Source organism: Artibeus jamaicensis, unplaced genomic scaffold (assembly GCF_021234435.1).
Source record: "Artibeus jamaicensis isolate MK-2021 breed Jamaican fruit bat unplaced genomic scaffold, CSHL_Jam_final contig_465, whole genome shotgun sequence".
In the NCBI taxonomy this organism is placed as follows: domain Eukaryota; kingdom Metazoa; phylum Chordata; class Mammalia; order Chiroptera; family Phyllostomidae; genus Artibeus; species Artibeus jamaicensis.
In genome coordinates, this window is record NW_026521843.1 from 22,788,954 (window position 1) to 22,806,661 (window position 17,708).

General features: G+C 50.0%; 1 long non-coding RNA gene across 1 annotated transcript; it reads right to left on the minus strand.

Annotated features, from left to right (window-relative positions):
- Positions 1-2,701: 2,701 nt before the first annotated feature.
- Positions 2,702-17,030, minus strand: LOC128627714 (uncharacterized). The gene is made up of 2 exons (XR_008392005.1): positions 16,584-17,030; positions 2,702-4,681 (listed from the first exon to the last, which is right to left on the minus strand). It is a non-coding gene; the product is annotated as an uncharacterized LOC128627714 (long non-coding RNA).
- Positions 17,031-17,708: the final 678 nt, after the last annotated feature.

Below are 17,708 nucleotides of genomic sequence, written 5' to 3' on the forward strand. Positions count from 1 at the left end.
GATTTCTAGATGGCAGGATACCTTGTCTTTCTCTTTCCTTTTAAATTGGATTTCCCAGCTTTCAGTGCCAAAGGAAAACCTGGAAAATAATCCATACTAACTCAGCTAGATACAGATCCCATTAACATCTCATCTTCTTCTCCAGACAAGCAGAAAATCTGGCTCAACATAATAATGAAGTCGTAGTGTATGTGTGTGTGTGTATATCTCTGTGTGATATCCTTACCTCTCACAGGGGTCTGTGCAGTCTGGCTTTACAGCCAGCCTACAAGTGCCAAGACTGTCATAATCTGTACACTCTAATAGAAGGCAAACAGAACACAGAGCAATGTATTCCCCGCACTTGCTGTCATTTCAAAGTCTCAGAGAATTTCATATAGGGAAATTCCAAAAGTAATTTCACACACATACCCGAGCTACCTAATCTGTCCTCTGCTGGCCCAGTTCAGGACATTTCAGGATGTGTTCGTATCCTCCTCCCCCTTTGCTTCTCCCAGTCCCGAGCAGGCTTTATTACTGCCCCGTGGGGCCATAGTGCTGGCCTTAACTCTGTTTGGAAAACTTTGAGCCTTCCCTCTAAGGATTCATGTGTCCCACTGGCTGGCCTTTATAACAGAGACATTCTTTGGCTCCTGTGGTGTGCCGGAATAATTTTGCCTTGTCTAAGAAGTTGTTGAAGTGACAGCGTCACCTGTCTACTGGCTCTGTCCCCTCTCCCAGCTGTGGCAGTGTGAGCACCTAATGCAGATGTACAATCCATGGGACAATCCCTGCCTGGAGGAAACAAGTCGTGAGATGAGGAGGGCATTCCAAAGAGTGCTGGCGGCCTTTGGAGATGCAGCCTGAGGAATTCTGGAGGACATGCAAACGGCCACCAGCTGCAGAAGACACAGGGAGAGACATGTAGACAGATGGTCTGAGAGGGCAGGCGACTCGGGGGTCATGAAGCATGGCCTCTGACCCACTCAGAAAGCGCTGGCCAGGGAAGGACCCAATGGGGATCCAACAGTGACCTTGTGACCCCCAACCTTACTGCCTCAATAATGGGTGAATAATGGCAAAATATTAATAAAGGCAATTATTTTTCTCCAGTGTGCTCACTTGATCAGCTTGCAGGCCCAGGGACAAGGCTTGGCTGTCTGGGATGACAGGGAGCTAAATTCCATTCTTTAATCATCCTTATTTTTAGTCATGGGGACAAGGGAGTTAAATTACTATGTAATCATCCCCTAGGGCTGAAATCCATTTGTTCCTAAGAATCTTTACGGGTAGTTTAGGCCTGTGTTTTTGGTTTGTTTGTTTTTTCTTTCATAACTTCTACCTTGAGAGCACAGACAATCTAAAAAAAATAAAAATGACTTTCAAAGTCCAGATTTGCTAACCTGTTTATAATTGTGTTATTTTTCCCTCTTTACGTTCTGTCATCATGACTCCCCAAATCACTGAAGTCCCCCCACCTGAACACCTACTACACGGGGAATGCTATTTTGAAAAGTCATCTTTCTTTTAATAGATAACTGCACAGAACAGCGAGGAGGCACGGGGGAGGCAGGGTATTGTGCTCCTCATGGAATCTAAAGAGCAACCTCGGGTTTGGGGACTCAGCAGTCAGCAAAGGTGCTGGTCCTTTTCATGGCTCTGGACGTGCCAGGTCTCAGCTGAATGTCAGAGCACACTCCCGATCTGTCTGCAACTTTCATTTGATGATCTTGACCTTTCTAATTGGGTGTGTACCTGTGGCAAGCTTCCCATTGGTTCAATGAGCCTCATTTGGAATCCGATGAGTAATTATGTCTTTTCTGGCTTCCTACTTCATTCTAATTAGTGTGCTTTACCTAACCAGAGCCAGCAAGAGCTGCCTCAAATGCTGCATCTCTTTCTACTGAATTTACCAAGTTTGTGTGACTAGGCAGAAAATGTTAATAGCTAAAAGTAGCCCTGAAAGTGTTTGCAGGCTGGGAATCCCTCCTCCCGCTTGCTGCGAACTTTCTTCTTCTTTGACAATTTATGTGGTAATAACACTTTGATCTTTAATCATCTTTTCTATCTTTCCAGTTAGTGTCACCCCTCTGAACTCGTCCAGGAAAGACTCTAGTGATGGGATGGCAGGCGAGTGGGGGAGTCTGGCAGGCAGCGAGCTAAGCAGCTGGCCTGACAGTGTCGGTAGAACTCGGAGAACGTTTCCAAGGAAGGGCAGCTTGCCTGAGCTGTTACCTTGATCCCCTTCCCATTAGAAAGAGACGGCAGAGCCCAGGCGAGCCTTCCTCGAAGTGGAACCGACCAAAGCCTGGCGCCTTGACGAAGGTCATCCCAAAGTTGGTGGCAGGTGTGAGCCTAAGACCTTGCTCACTCTCATCCACCCACTAGATCAGAGCTTCTCAAAAAGTCATAGCCATAGAATCATTGCCTGAAACAAAATTTGGGCAGAATCCACTGTTTAAAGCAGCAGAAGCTGAGTTGCTGGGGGCGAGGAATGTGGGGAGGAAGGGAACAAGCTTCCTTCCCAGTCTCCCCTTTCTCTACCCTCCGTCCTCGCCACGTCCCCAGCGAACTTCCTGGGAACAGTGTTTGGGAACCCCGCACCTCTAGACCACACAGCATCCTTTAGGCAGAAGGACACTGTAATCTTAGCCGTCCCCACCCCCACTCTCCCTTTCCCCAAAGAGGAGAGGACAGATGCTCAGAAGTAAATGAACTGAAATTCAAGTAGAAGAAATTCCTAGGGGCTGTTTACTTGGTGTTCCATGCCTAGCAGGTTCTCTGTGCCCTCTGGCTGAATCAGCTCTTTGGGGGCATTTGAGATGGCAGACAGAGCCAGGAAGCCTGGGCAGCGCCGGGTAGCAGTGCCGCAGGCCTGAAGACTCACGGTGTCTGATCCCTGCCCACCTGCTCCATCCCTCCCACAACTCTCCCTCCTGCAGACAGATTCCTGGCTCCGTTGCATGGGGTTTCCTCATGCCTTCCCATCCCTTCTACACTGAGTCTATGTTAGATTAGACAGCAGGAATTTGGAGGGGAGAAAAGATATGGAAATGTTTGTACCCAAGAAAGTCCTGCTTTTTTTTTTTTTAACTCCTGGGCAGCACTCAGCAAGCATCCAGCAGAGCAGATAGTGGACTCCTCCCGGGCATCTTCTGGGACAGGAAAAAGCGGGCTGGGCCTGGAGCCGGGAGCGGGCTCTGCTTCCTTCTTTGTCACAAGGAGGACCAGTGGGCCCAAGCAAATGTCCGGAGTCGCCACACTTGGCTTTCAATGAAACTAAAAGGTGGTTTCTCGGGTCTCTTCTAGCTCCACTTTTGCCACCAATCTGGCAAAGGCCACCAGGCTGCCAATTGCCAACAGGCCACCAATCTGGCAAAGCCCTCAGCCCCTTCCTGAGGGAAGGGGCCCAGGAGGCTCTTTCAGTGATTTACTCTGGATCGTGTCCTGCATGTGGAAGAAAATCAGCTCTGCGGTCCTGCTCAGCACTGCCTGGAACAGAGACAGTGTCCGGAGCCAAAAGCAATCCGCACACTGGACGACATGAGGCTGGCCACCAGGGAGGCAGCAGGCGAGCACTTTATCCTAAAGGGGTCTCTCTTGTTGATGGTGACCAGACCCTCAGACCCACTTACATCAGGAGGATGAGTGTGAGGTTCTTCCAGGGAGCACGCTGGAGCAACCACAGGAAGACAGAGCGCTCTCAGTCAAAACTGGCCATTGTCCCACTTCTTCAAGGCACCCCCACCAGCCAGCTCTGGGATGCCACTGTTGAAACGGCTTTCCACAGCTCCTCACTTTTCCTGTGGTCTTCAGTCAACATCCATCACCCGAGGAGAGACAGGCTTGTCTTTTCCTCCCAACCCAAAAGCACCTGGAGGTGATTATTCCATTCTACTCTATAAGCAGGTCATGATGAGTCAGGCCTGGGTCCTAAATCACCTGACACCCTGACGTCAGTGTTGGGCACAACTTCTCCTTCCTAATCCAACACATGGGATTCAGTGCCTTGGGGGTCAATGGAGCAAACTTTTCTTCAGATTCAGAGCCCTCAGTAGTTTATTATTAACTAGTAAGGTGACCTTGAGAAGGGTGCTGGGTCCTTGACATCTACCTACCTCCTAGGGCTGTTATACAAAGAAATCAAGTGTGATCACACATGTGCCCCTACTTAGGCATATTTATTGATTGACTACACAAATATTTGTCCTTAACACCCAGATAAAAAGTGCAGGACACAGACGGCAGAACATGGACAGTAAGAGTGTGGCTCTAAAGTCGGAGGTGATTGGGTTCGGATCACAGCTCTGGCACTTCCTACAAGGGTGACCTTGAACAAATTACTTAGCCTCCCTGTGCCTCAGTTTTCTCATCTGTAAAATGGGGATGATAATAAAAACCCCTGCTTCAGAGGATTGTTAATTAGGTTAATGTCAAGTGCTTAGAACAGCACCTAGGATATAGCAAATGCCCAATTAGTGTCTGTTATTATTAAGGGCAGCACATTTCTCTGGCCAGAAGCTCCCACCATCTTCCTGTGCACATGCGGATGAAGCCCTTACCGTGGGCCTTGGGCAGGGAAGCTGGGCGGGGTGATGGGTGCTAGAGCGCCTCCTCCCTCAGGTGCCTGGTCTTCTGTTCAGCTGCGTTTGTTCTGTGGACGTCCTGTAACGCCCTCCTGCCTGAGAGCCTCAGCGTCCCCCTAGAGAAGAAAGACAGTTGTAATGACCTGTCCCACGGACGATCATTAGAACTGCTCATGCATGGTGTCCCAGAAGAACCCCCGACTCCATGATTTCCCAGGTGTGTGCCCTTCTGTCCAGGGCGTCTGAGCAGAGGTCACAGAATCCCAAAGAGAAACAGCCTGGGCCCAAAGAGCTCCACCGGAAAAGTACGGAGAGTTATTTTTGCTGTAAATACCTTTTAAAAAGTGATTCTCCATCATGAAAAATGAATTAAAAAATAAACAAATAAAAATAAAAAATGATTTTCCAACTTTTCCTCTGCCTTTAATTTTTCCAATTAGGATCACAGAAATCCTCCTACCCCCTTGAGTTAGACATGAGGTAGAAATTGTAATAGGAGTTTTATTTCAAGAATGTAGTCTGTTCTTCCCAGCAAAGCCCTCTATTGGGAGTAACAGTCATTGACTGCATGGGCAGGCCCTAGAGTGGGGAGGTCATCCACTCAGCCTGCAGGGACCCCTCTCGGCCATCTATGAGGGAGCAGCTTGAGCAAGAAAGGCCCAGACCCTGAGGGCTCGGCCCAGGTCCTCCGACCACTCTGTGTGGCAGAGGGTGTGGGTGGCAAGGGCGGGCGTCTCTGCCAACCATCGCTCTGCTGTTTCTGTAGTGGTTCTAGTTCAAACTGTCCAGAGATGGCACCACATGGCTCCTCAGAGGCCCCCCCCCAGAGCAGGAGAACTGGGGAGAAGGCAAGTGACCCCCGCATTTGAGCGGCTGCTTTGTGTTTGGTTCGCTGCTGGCTGCATCTCCACCCTCGGCTGCGGCGTCCATCAAGGACAGCATTCATGGGCAGCCAGAAGAACATCTTTGGCTCTGAGTTCGATTTCTTAACCCCCAGATGTGAGCTGTGAATGGCACAGAGCGGTGACCAGTTCCTGGTATTTGCTCAGATGGCAGAGAGACCTTTGTCCTTGAATCAGATCCCAAGCCAGACCTTGGACTCTGCTGCCCCGGCTTCAACTGTTGCTTCATGAGTGGTTCCTGATGACTGTTCTGTGTAATCAGTGGTAAGAAACAGCACGGCTCTGTCCTCGGGCCATGCTGGGGATGCCAGCGCCCAGTCCCAGGAAGGCCCGGGGGCTGGGGAAGGAAGGCTGAGCGCCGAGTTGGGTCACCCCGTTCGCGCAGGCCCAGTCTCGTGACGTGTCATTTTCCTCCAGGAGAAAGTGACTCTTTCACCTTTTTCAACCTCAAAAATATTTTTTTTAATTCAAGATATTTTCTGATAAATGTAAGATCACTTAAGTGGCAGAGTCTACAACAGGTACAATATTGTTAGTATGAGCCCCACTGTATAGCCAGGCCAAGGCCCATGGAGAGTAAAGCATCCCTTCCCTCAACAGATATTTGAACCAGCCTAAAACTCACACGGCCCAAGCGATGTACAAGCTTCTCTCGCTAAAACACAGCCTGTCGCCACAGAGTTGGTGGCTCGGCAGTGGCGGTTGGAGCCTGATTAAGTCACACCGTAAATACAGAACTGATTAAGGAACCTCGCCCAAAATAAAAACACCACCAAACTGCACTCTTTCTTAAGTGTGAAGGAAGGAGAACAGAATCTGCTTTTCCCTATGATGAATATATCATTAGCAAACGATCTCCACCTCTCCCATCCTCCCACCCCTACTTCGCCCCTGCTCCTCCTCCGCACACCCAGTTGGGGGGGGGGGAGGCGGGGTGCTTGCACTGGAGTGAGGTTATTGCTGAGAAAGTGAGAGGTCGTCCCCAGGGGGGGAGAGACAGGCGTCGTCCTTACGCTGCAGAGCATTCTGAAGTAGGCCAGGGCAGCTGAGAGGCAGCTTGCTGGGGGAGGAGCGAGAGTTCTCGGAGGAGCTGAGTTCCAGGCCATCACCTCAGGGTCAGGAAGAGATGGAGGAGTCCTACTCCGCCAAGTCTTGTGGAAGGGAACTGAGACTGTCGGATCCCGCTGGGGGAACGGGACTGGAGTGAACCGAAGGGTGGACAGGGAGCCCAAGCAGAAAATTACCTCGACTCACCCAGGAAACCAAGGACACAAGAAAAGTGCATGTGTTCTGGGGGAAAAGAAGGGAGAAGTTGTTCAGGCAGAAGCATTGGATGTTCAGGCCTGCTTTCGAAGACACTAGACTCGGCATCGGGGTTGGGGAGTAGAGAAGAGCGGGAAACTAGAAAAGTTTGGGAGGAATTCCGGGGCACATTCAGTTGGCACCAGCTGAGCCTCTAACCTCCAAATCCCACGTCTTAAATCCCACGTCTTAGACGTGCCGCACCCTGACATTGGTCTGCACTGCGTTGTGCACCAAGAGGCTGGCAGTGGGAGCCAAGAGGAGGAAAGGCCGTGAGCCCAGAGGGCCCGCTTTGGAAAAGCCATTACCCTGGGCCGGCTGCCTCTGGAAGAGAGTGACCTATCACACAGCGGGCAAGGAAGTGTCCAGAGGTCTCCCCTCTGTGACTGCCTGCGGCCAGGTTTCACACAGTACCTTTTGTGTCTGTGTGGTTTTTGCTTTTTTATTTCTTTATTTTTTTTTTATTGCTCTCTAAATAAGTTTCCGTAGCTGTTAAAAAAAAAAAAAAGAAAAAACAGTGCTTCTCAAAGCAGGGTCCCTGGACCAGCATCGACAGCATCACCTGGGAACTTAGGAATGTAAATGCTCCACCAGACCCCAGATGGAAAGCGACAGAGCTTTAGGACTGGGGCCAGTGACCTGCATCTTAACAAGCCCTTCCCGAGATGCAGAAGCAAGCTTGCTTGAGAACCACCATGGGCGTTAGCAGAATGGCAGGCCCACTAAACCAGGAAAGTACCAAATATTTCGCCCCTTGCCATTTATCGATTGATGTTTGGCGGCTGTGTTTAAATGTTCTTTGCAGGAATGTGCAGGGTTTCAATGACTTATAGTTCAATGTTTATGGGATTATTATGCATATTATTGGGTCAACTATTTTAACCTTGGGGATGAGAAGGAGGCACAACGGAGCCAGAATGTTATTTCAATCCACACCACCTCCCTTTTTTCTCTAGGCCAGAGAAAATGAAACAAAGTAAACAAAGAGATGTGGGTGGAGGGACGCTCTCTGGCTGCACCCCACTCCCGCTGAGCTGTCTGAATCGGAGGACAACTGCAAAGGGTCCTTAAGACCTGCACCGGCTGGTCTTTCCCTTTGGAAGCCAGACCTCAGAGGGCAGCATGTGACCGGCGAGTAACAACAGACTACTCACATGCTTCCCTTTTCCTTTTTCAAGTTCAATTATCCTAGCATTTCTCAACACCCACTTCCCACCCACCCCCAGGAAAATGGAATTTTATGCCCCTGGAGACTCGTGAAACCCTCAGTCACCCCTTAGCCCCGCTCCTGTCCTCCCCTCAGCCACACATTCTGTCTGGCTCTCTCAGTCTGGGTTCCAGCCAAAACATTCCAAGACAGAAGCTTCCTTCCTGCCCGGCTCATGCTGTCAAGAAAGCTACGTGAGGCCAAAGACGGACATCCAGTCAGGGTGGCAGAGATCTGTGTTGTCCCTAACCCTTCTGGCAGGTGAAGAGGAGGCTTTTACGTAATGCCTGGAGGCGGCTCACGGAGGTGGGAAAAAAGGGGTGGTTATGTAAGCAAAGCACATGGGTGTGCACACTGCTATTCACCTGTTGCTAATTAGTGCGCTGCCTGACTCGGAAAAAAATGTGCCTGCTTCTGCAAGCTCACCTCGCTGTCAGAGTGAAGACAGAGACGCAGTCTGGAAGGGTTCGGTTCAGTTCGACAAAGACATTTATTAAACCACATACTCTGTTAGGTGCTGGGGTTACTGAAATGAGTAAACCAGGGTCCTTCTTCACAAGCAGCTTGTGGTCCAGAAGAGAGACACAGGCCACTAAACAGTCCTTTACAGTTCATGTAATATGTGCTATGAAAGTATCTCCAGTATGCACAGAAGTCCTGCAGAAGTGCTTTGAACATTGAGTCAGTCCGGCCTGGTGGTTTCTTCCAGAAGGGGCGTCCAGTGAGGCGGAAGCCAGCTTGGGAAGAGCTCTGAGACTGTGCTGCTGTTAATGGCCATTGTTTAGCATCCTGGTTGCCAGGAAACACCTTTTATCACTTAGGTAGAATGAATAGTAAACCAAGGCAGGGATGAAGAGGGAAATATGTCTCACCCACTAACTCAGCAGTCCTGAGCCTGCTGAGCCGGATAATATTGCCAAGTGTTCCAACATCACAAGAAATACTATGTTAGCAAGGAAGGAGGGAAGTCCTTGAAGTGATTCTATGTAGCGCTTCCACTATCTGGGAAAGAAAGCCCTGAACTGTGTATCCATCCCAAGGCCTGGAAGGGGGAAGAACAAGGGGTCCATAGCACCCAAAGAAGCAGCCCAGAAAACAGCTTTGGTTAATTGTCTACCTGTGTCCACTATCTGTTTTACGAGGGAGTCCTTAATGTTTACAGAAACAGCCCATAAGCAACTTCGGGTAACTGCCCCAACTTTAATTAACTGCCTCCTGTCACGTATCTGTTTTACAAGATGAGCAAATGGAGTCTGGAGCAAGATAAGGATTTGGGCCAACGGACCCCCACACAGACCTAAGTTTGGGTTGTCAGGCCCCCCGGGGAGAGCTGGCACCACATGTACCCATCAATCAATGTGTAACGTTTTTACTCCCATCCCACCAACTGTAAGTCCTCAGGACAAAGGACTCGCTCTCTGGGTGCTCTGGGTGTCCTTGGCGCTTTTGGCTCTCCGGCCACGTGGCCTCAGGCCACCCTGGGGCTTGCCACCCCAGCCTTCAGACACCCTCACTTTCGCCACCCTGCTTTGCCCTGAACCTACACCTTTCACCACCGGCAGCCCCCGCCTGCCGCCCCCAGCTAGGCCTGCTCTCTTCCATGGCAACAGATCACTAATAAACTCTGATTGCACGCTGATCAATTTATTAATCTGTAATTCTTTACACGTGTCAGCAAGAAGAACCAGGTCTCTCCCATCAACACCAGACAGAGAGAACAATGTCTGCAAAAGCTGGAGAGTAGGGCCACGGTTCTCAAATGCTGAGACAGTAAATTGAAGTCCAAGTGCGCGGAGCAGAGTCAGGAAGGCTGCCCCCTTCTGATGAGACCGAAATCTGAGTAGGAGAACCAGAAAGAAGAGCGTAGGTGAGAACAGGCTAGGAGTGAACGGACAGAGAAGGGTGGGGAGAAGGGAGGTTGGGGACATTGCCCAACAACCTTGGCGTATTATGGAGGCCCTTAGGGGCCCGGGGAGCCGGGGATGCTGGCTGGGAGAGCTGCCCCAGCTCGGATGGCAGGCGTGCTGCTGTTCCCAACCGGTAAGAGGAGCGCTGCTCTGCTCAAAGACAGAGGGCGATCTGAGGCCCGGGAACATTTTAGAGCTCCTGTACATGGCCTTGTGTGTCTGGGAAGGCACGAGCAGGAGATAAAGGGGAGAATCCCACAGTGCAGAACTGAGAGCTTCCCATTTGCACTCCAGAGGTTTTATAAGAGCCCTGGGGGCAAAGAGAATGCCAGCGTGGAAGGGTTTACAGGACATAGGAGAATTCACCAGAGCTACGTTTTGTTCTGTTTGACTCTCCCTATAAAGAGATTTCCCCTTAAATGTCCAGCTCTGTCCTCAGCAGCCTCTTCAGTGTCATTGTCTGTGGCTTATCACACAGACAGTCAGCCTGGCCCACGACTTCAGTTGCCAGGTGCTGCCTCACTCTCCAGGCCAGTCTGCTGGTGGTCAGCCGCGGACTCAACCCCTTCACCTGGAACCCCTACAGTCACTCAAACCTAATGCGTCCACAGGGGAACCTGCCATCTTGGACATCCCTGCTCCCCACAGCCCTGTCTACTGAACCCTAGCTCTGGAATGGCCCCTGGGGACCCCAAGATCCCTGACCCAGAAGTCCCACGAGGCCTCTCCATCACCTCCTCAAAAATCCAAGTATTTACTAAATCACTCTAGAATCTATTCAGCTTATATTAGTTTTCTATTGCTGCTGTCACAGATTATCATAAACTTAGTGGCTTAAACAACACAAAATTATCATCTTGCCATTCTGGGGGCCAGGAGTCTACATGGGTCTCACAGGGCCAAAGTCAGGGTGTCAACAGAGCTGCACCCCTTCTGGAGGCTGCCGATGTTTCTTGGCCCTTGTCCCCTTCCTCCAGCTTGATGGCCTCTTTAAATCTCTCTGACATCGAATTTTGCCTTCTTCCTCCATCTTTTAAGGATTCTTTTTATTTCCCTGAGCCCACCCAGATAATCGAGGTTAATCTTCCCATCTTAAAATCCTTACCTGAATCACTTGTGCAAAGTTTCTTTCCAGGTTTTAGGAAATGACCTGTTTTTGTTTTGGAGGGGGTTTGGTCCGTTTTGTTTTGCCCTTTGGGTGATCGTGCTGCCGGCCACACATGTCCTCCCAACCCCACCACGGCTGCGCCAGCCTTCTCATCTGGGGTCACCCACACACTCAATGAGGGGCCGGAGAAAAGAGGGAGAGGAGGAGCAGGAAAGAAGGAGAAGGGAAAGGAAGGAGTCCCTTCCAACAGACGGCTTGAGGGCATGAAGATGTGTTAGTTCCTGGTCTCTCGCCTAGTTTCCCTGACCCCTGTACTGCCCCTTCCCAACCCCTGGGCTGTGCCATTTCCCTTGGCCTTTACTCATTGTCACAAAGGCTTTCTGGGCTCTTTCCTTCGTCTGGAAGGTTTTTGGACAAGTGCCGTCACTCCACACCAAGCCCTGCACAGAGCACCTCCCCAGGACCTGGCCCTTCCTGTGCTCCCCCCCAGGGAGCCTTCTAGGGCCCCCAGGTCTAGGTTAGATCCGCTGCGGCAGGTGCACGGAGCCCTGCTCTCACCTTCCCAGCCCTTTCCTCCTTCTTTCCTAACTGACTGCTCACTTGTCTATGTGTCTTCTCCGGGCTTCATGTGCCTTGAGGACAAGGTAGGGATCTCGTCCCATGTTGTCCCCCGAGAACGTTGTAAGGCTCAAGAAATACTTTCTGAATAAGATTTTTAAAAATAAAACATCAGTCCCTCTGACTGAAACCGCCAGTGCCAGACCTGACCTGGTCCGCTTTTGTGCAGCCTTAGCCCAGGTCTTGCTCCCTCTTAGTGCTTGTTACCTACTGTTGACTGAATGGAAGGGTGTGGTGACGAGGTCCACAGAGCGACACTTTCCTGTGGGAAGTGAGGAGCCGGTAAACAGTCCAGGGAGGCAAGTGGGGACAAGGTCCGGGCAGAGAGGCCTGGGAGGTTTTCCAAAGCCAGGATCCAGAAGAGAGGTTTCCCCTCTTGGGTCCCATCGGCGAGGCTGGACGCTGCCGTCTGTAATTTCAGCACCGGCCAGAACTGGATTCCTGCGACACAATGAGAAATTCCAGGACAGCACACATGGGCAGCAGCTGGACTGTCGGCCTTCTGCGAGACAAAGGCAGGGCAGCGTGGCAGCCGCCCAGCAGGGGTGCGCACTGGGGGCCCCTCGGGCCTCTTGCCCTGTTCTCCCCGCCCACCTCGCCAGTTTGGACTTCCAAATGGTACATTTCATCTGCCTTGGAATTGTCCGCCTTGGCAGACAATTGTACTTCCAAGGCAGATATTTAAGAATATCACCGAACTTCTAGAAACTTCACAGTTGTTCAGAATGAGGACAAACATTTAAAAAAATGTTTGTCAGTTTTTAATCTATGGAGGATTTATAAAAATCATAATTAGTCTCCTTCAGAAGTTAGTGAAGTCCAAACAAATCACGTCAAAAGTACCCGCCAGCTTGCCTGTAAAGCAGGTCGATCAGCTTGTTTTCTTCAGAATTTCATAACTATTTTGGCTCTTTGTTTTTTCACAAAATTAGCAGCACCTTGTCGGGTTACAAAAAAAAACAAAACACTGCCTGGATTTTATTGGAGTTTATAATCTATGAATATTGAGTTTATAGATAAATTTAGGAAGAATTAAAATGGCAGTAACTATGAGTACACCTTATCTATTAAAGAATACATAAATAAGTGAAGTTTTGTAATTTTCTTCATTAAAACCAGGCATTTATTCCATTAGGTTTATTTCTGGTACCTTATAGCTTTCGTTTCTCTCGTAAATGGTTAGTTTAAAAAGTTTTGCTTTCTAATGGTGATTGGTCATTAGAATAAAAATTGGTTTTTGTATAATGATCTTCTATTTAGCAACCGTAAGGCATTCTCTTATAAATTATATGAAGTTGTTTTTTACACATCTCTAGAAAATGTGGATCCTTCTGCACCTGAGAAAAACTCATCCACTGGTGCCTACCCTTGGTTACTAAGCTGGTGGAGACATCGTTTGATGACTCCCCTGGCGAAGCAACAGCACCCCCTTCTGGAGACCTACCAGCAAGACAGAACGCTCCCAGGAAGGGAGCTGCTGTACTCGTTCAGGTCAAGCAAGGACCTGCACAGAGTGGCCTGGCCGGAGGTCAGCTTTCCTGTTACAAAACAGAATGATCCCCAGGCAAGAAAGAGGATCAGAGCCAGCTGGGTTAGGCCAGGGGCTGCCCACGTGGCCTGATTAGAGGACGCCGTTGCTTGATTGGCCACATCCACGCTGTCCTTCCACTCTCTCTACACGAAAAGGCCTCGGGGGCATCAGAAAACAGGCCAGAAGGAGGAGGCAGCACCGCGCTGGGACAGGGAGCCAGAAGGAGGCCTGCCTGCCCCTGCCCAGGCCCCGGCCCTGCTGAGCTCTGGAGCGGTTGCCCTGAAACCACCGCTGGAGGGTAACTGGGCAGCTTCAGGAAACCTGCGTGAAGCCGAGAAAATGCACCCTGTGGACCTTTGGCTTTGTGGTCATCGTACATAGATACTGGAAAAGGAAAGGCAGAGGAAAATGTCCATTTAGTGGCGATGTCCACTTAGTGGACACACACCTCTTATTGTCCTTCAGCTGTCTCCACAAAACAGTCCTGAGGCAAGCCGACCTCTCCAGAGATTCCATTATCTCCTCTCTCACGCCTCTGTGGCTTACTTGGGTGTCCTGAGGACTTGATGTGTAGGCCTAGGTTTTATCTCCATATCCATCAGAGCGGTGAGCCAGTGGGGTACAGTGAAACATGAATGTGCTTTGAGTCAGACAGACCTGAGTTCAGATTCCCATGTGATCTCAGGCATGGTGTACTCAACTCTTCAGAGCTTTGGTTTCCCCTCTGTCTAAGAAGAAGGAAATCCCTTCCTCCTGGGGTTGTTAAGAGGATTAAATTAAATCATGGCCATCATGCAAGGGTGGTTGCCTGAAAAAGCTGTTTGGGTCCCAGGAGGGTTGTGGGGGAATTCACTGAGTCACTTCTCCGGTGCAATGGGGTGAGGGGTACTTGCTGACCTCACCTTTTCCCCAGTGAGCCAAGGTCTTGAGTTCCGCTGACATGAGCAGCCACTAAGCACGCTGCTGTGTGCGTGGAGTTCATGTCTACAGTTAATCCACGTTATCCTTACAGCAACTTGGTGAGGTTAGCAGATATTACAGCCGTGCCGCAAATGAGGAGACAGTGGTCCAGAGAAGTCAGATGCAGGACAGAGAGGAGCAGAGGTAAGAAGGCGCGATCTTCCTGGGAGCCTTTGCTGACCCCAGCCCTACCTGGTCATCTCGCGTCTCCTGTCCGGACGACCTGGGCCCAGACCTCGGGTAACCCCACTGTTTCTAACTGAGCTCCAGGTGGTCCTGACCTCTCTTTTTCTGATGACAAAAGAAATATTTCAATTGTCAGGAGCAACCAGGGACTGACTCACTCGACCCTTTTGGTCTCCATTGTTTTTCTGCAGATAAGAATTGACTAAAATGCTGTTGTTTTTCTGGTTCTTGCTTTTCACAAGAAACAAAAAGAGTGGGTGGGTGCTATTCTGTGCAATGCCCCCCAGAGCGGCCAAGTGCCAGCAGATAAAGGTAGAGAAGGAAAAGGTGAATTGGAGGAACATAAGGGCAAGAGAGGCTATTTATAGGAATCAGCAAATCATTGGACAGAGAATGATTGTTCTTGTACATTGACTTTATTATAATATTCTGTACATTGTATGGCATCCTCTATTCATTTGTAAAGTTCTGAAGGTGAAAGTGTGTCCGTCGGTCTTTGATTTTAATCTTCTACAGTATCTGGCCTGGAGTCCAATACCTAAATGACTAGCCTGTACAAAGAAAAAACCGATGGTCCGCATTTCCAGAAATGCCTCTCCTCCGGCTTTCATTTATGTCCAACATCAGTACCACGACGGTCTCCACCACTTACAGCAATTCCCTCTAACTGGGTTAACCCAGCCCTGCCCACTGTCCACAGACCACAGCAGACCACCTGGGAAGGGGCCCTTGACAAATTTAACTGAAGGAAAACCTATACAGGGGACTTGGACAGTGTTGTGAAAGACCCCGATGGGAAAACGTGCCTGGGACACGGAGCACAGCCCTGGCCCTGTAGAAAGAAGGGAAATCATCCCACAAGGAGGGTCCCTGAGCAGCAAACATCACCGGCACCATCACCCGTCAGGACGGGCTCAACGTGGGCCCGGCTCCAGGAGGCAGCTGGGCCGGCCCAGGCAGAGCAACACCGTGTCCCCAGGGCGTGTGAGTCCCCAGATGACCTCCACCGCATTCCTTTGGTCTCCATCCAGACTGGACTGGCCTTCTCTGACCCTGTAGGGGGCCTGAAATGTTCTCTAATACAGAAGATGCCCAGAGGCTCCTTCTATCAATCAGGCCAAATCCAAAAGCTACTGACGTATTTGTTTCTTATTTGTCTGTGCCATTCACTGTATTGATCACTGGTTTATTCAGTCACTTAATCATTAACATTTTTATCCCTACTTTGTTACATGATTTAAGGTAAAGCCAGCAGCCTCAGCCATCACTTTCCTGGAGATTTATCAGAAATGCAAATATGCCAACCTCTCACCCCAGGCAGCTGGGCCAGACACTCTGGGAGGGGGCCCACAGTCCATGTTAACGAGCCTTTGGGGGACTCGTGGTGCATGCTGTAGTTCGAGGACATTGGCTGTAGAGCATGTTCTCAAATTCTGGTCCTCTGACCCCCGGCCTCAGGGTCTCCCGAGGGAGCTTCTGAAGGGGGGTGGCTCGGAGGCGCATAAAAAGGAGAGGAGCGTGGCTTCAGTCGGTATTTCCCAAACTGGCCTAAGTCTTGAGTGTTACTGGAGACCTCCCCCAAAAACCAGCGTCCTGGACCCTGCCCCTGGGACTCAGAATCACAGTGGGAGAGCAGAGTTTTGAAACGCCAGGCTCAGGTTCAGATGCCACCTGGGAGGTGTAGCCCCCCCACCCAGACTCACAGACAGCACTTGCTCTGGGGCTCCAGCAGCCCCTGGGTCACCTCCAACTTCCGCCTCAGCCCGAGGCCATCAACACCTAACAGGGACCCACCAGCTGGTCCTTCGCTCAGCAAATATACATTATTCCAAAACCATGGTTTTTAAGCAGGAGAGAGTATGAAAAACAGTCTTAATCCAAATTTCTGGTTTTGATTATTTTTTAGGATTAACTATGGATGGATCAGGCAAAGAGAGGAGCCCATGGAGACCCCCGAAAACAAAGCATTCAGTTGGGATGGAGAAAAGACTGTCAACAAACTATGGAAGGAGAGACTAAGTAGGGGAGAGGGGCAGGAAGCTAAGAGGGGTGGGATTTCATGAAAACTGACAAGAGACAATCCTGGCCCATTAGACTCATGGGAGGGAGCCCCGCTTGGTGGTTAACCATATGGGCCTTTGCAGCTGCTGAGTTTAAGCACCAGTTCTGTCCCCTAATAACAGGCCGTTGACTCAACCTTTTGGGGCCTCAGTTTCCCCATCTATAAATAGGCTAATGATAGTGCCTCTCTTGAAGGGTCATGAGCCAAAAATGGAGGGAGGTAGTCAGTATCTTACCAGGCTTCGTCCGCTGGGCTGGCTCCACGGATCCCAGGAAGCATGCAGTCAGTGGGAACCATTATGGTTCCAAATACCTCCTTTTGGTAGAAATCATGTCCAGCCTAATTTATCTCTCGGTCAAGAGAAAGGCTGTATGTATCCTCGTAGACCAGTCCTATGTGAGACAAGTCCTGTTTCTGACTTACTTTAAAACCAGACCACACACCACTAAGAGATGTTTTTGCACAGCTCCTTCTGTCCTACTGATGAATGAGGAAAGGCGGATCAGACCAGGACCCCTCTCCTGGGCTGGTGGGGCCCAGCAGGCCCCGTGGGCGCAGCGAGTGTCCAAGCCTCCCCTTTGGCTCCGTTTGAACTCAGCTGGACTTAATTCTAGGCACAACTTCTGCTGGCAGCCCTCAGCTGTGCTAAGCAAGTTCCCGCCGAGAGTTCCATTGGCATCCCATTCTGCAATTGACTCATATCTCCAGGCAAAATGAAGGAAGTTGATTAGATAAAAGACAAAGAGGACAAGAATCTTACTTTCTCTGAGACCTCTTGCAAGGGGACAGGCCAGCATTCCAGCTACACACTGCAGGTAATAGACTATTAACTGATTAACAGTTTCCTATCCACCACCGGGTCTCACGTGGAGAGTGCATGGCCACCTCCGGGCATGGATTGCCAGGTCCCATCCCAGAATTTCTAACTCAGCAGGTCTGGGGTGGAGCCTGAGAATTTTCTTTCTTTCTTGTGAACTTGAATCCTGGCTTTATTCCTTTTAAAATATATATATATTTTATTGATTATGCTATTATAGTTGTCCCATTTCCCCCTTCACTCCCCTCCACCCTGCACAGCCTCTCCCACCCACATCCCCCCCTTTAGTTCATGTTCATGTATCATAAGTTCTTTAGCTTCTACATTTCTGCCCTCCCCCTGTCTATTTTCTACCTACTGTCTACACTGCTTATTCTCTGTACCTTTCCCCCCTCTCCTCTTCCCACTCCTCTGTTGCTAACCCTCCACGTGATCTCCATTTCTGTGGTTCTGTTCCTGTTCTAGTTGTTTGCTTAGTTTGTTTTTGTTTTAGGTGTGGTTTATCTTTCTAACAAGTCCCAGGATGATGCTGATGTGGCTGCC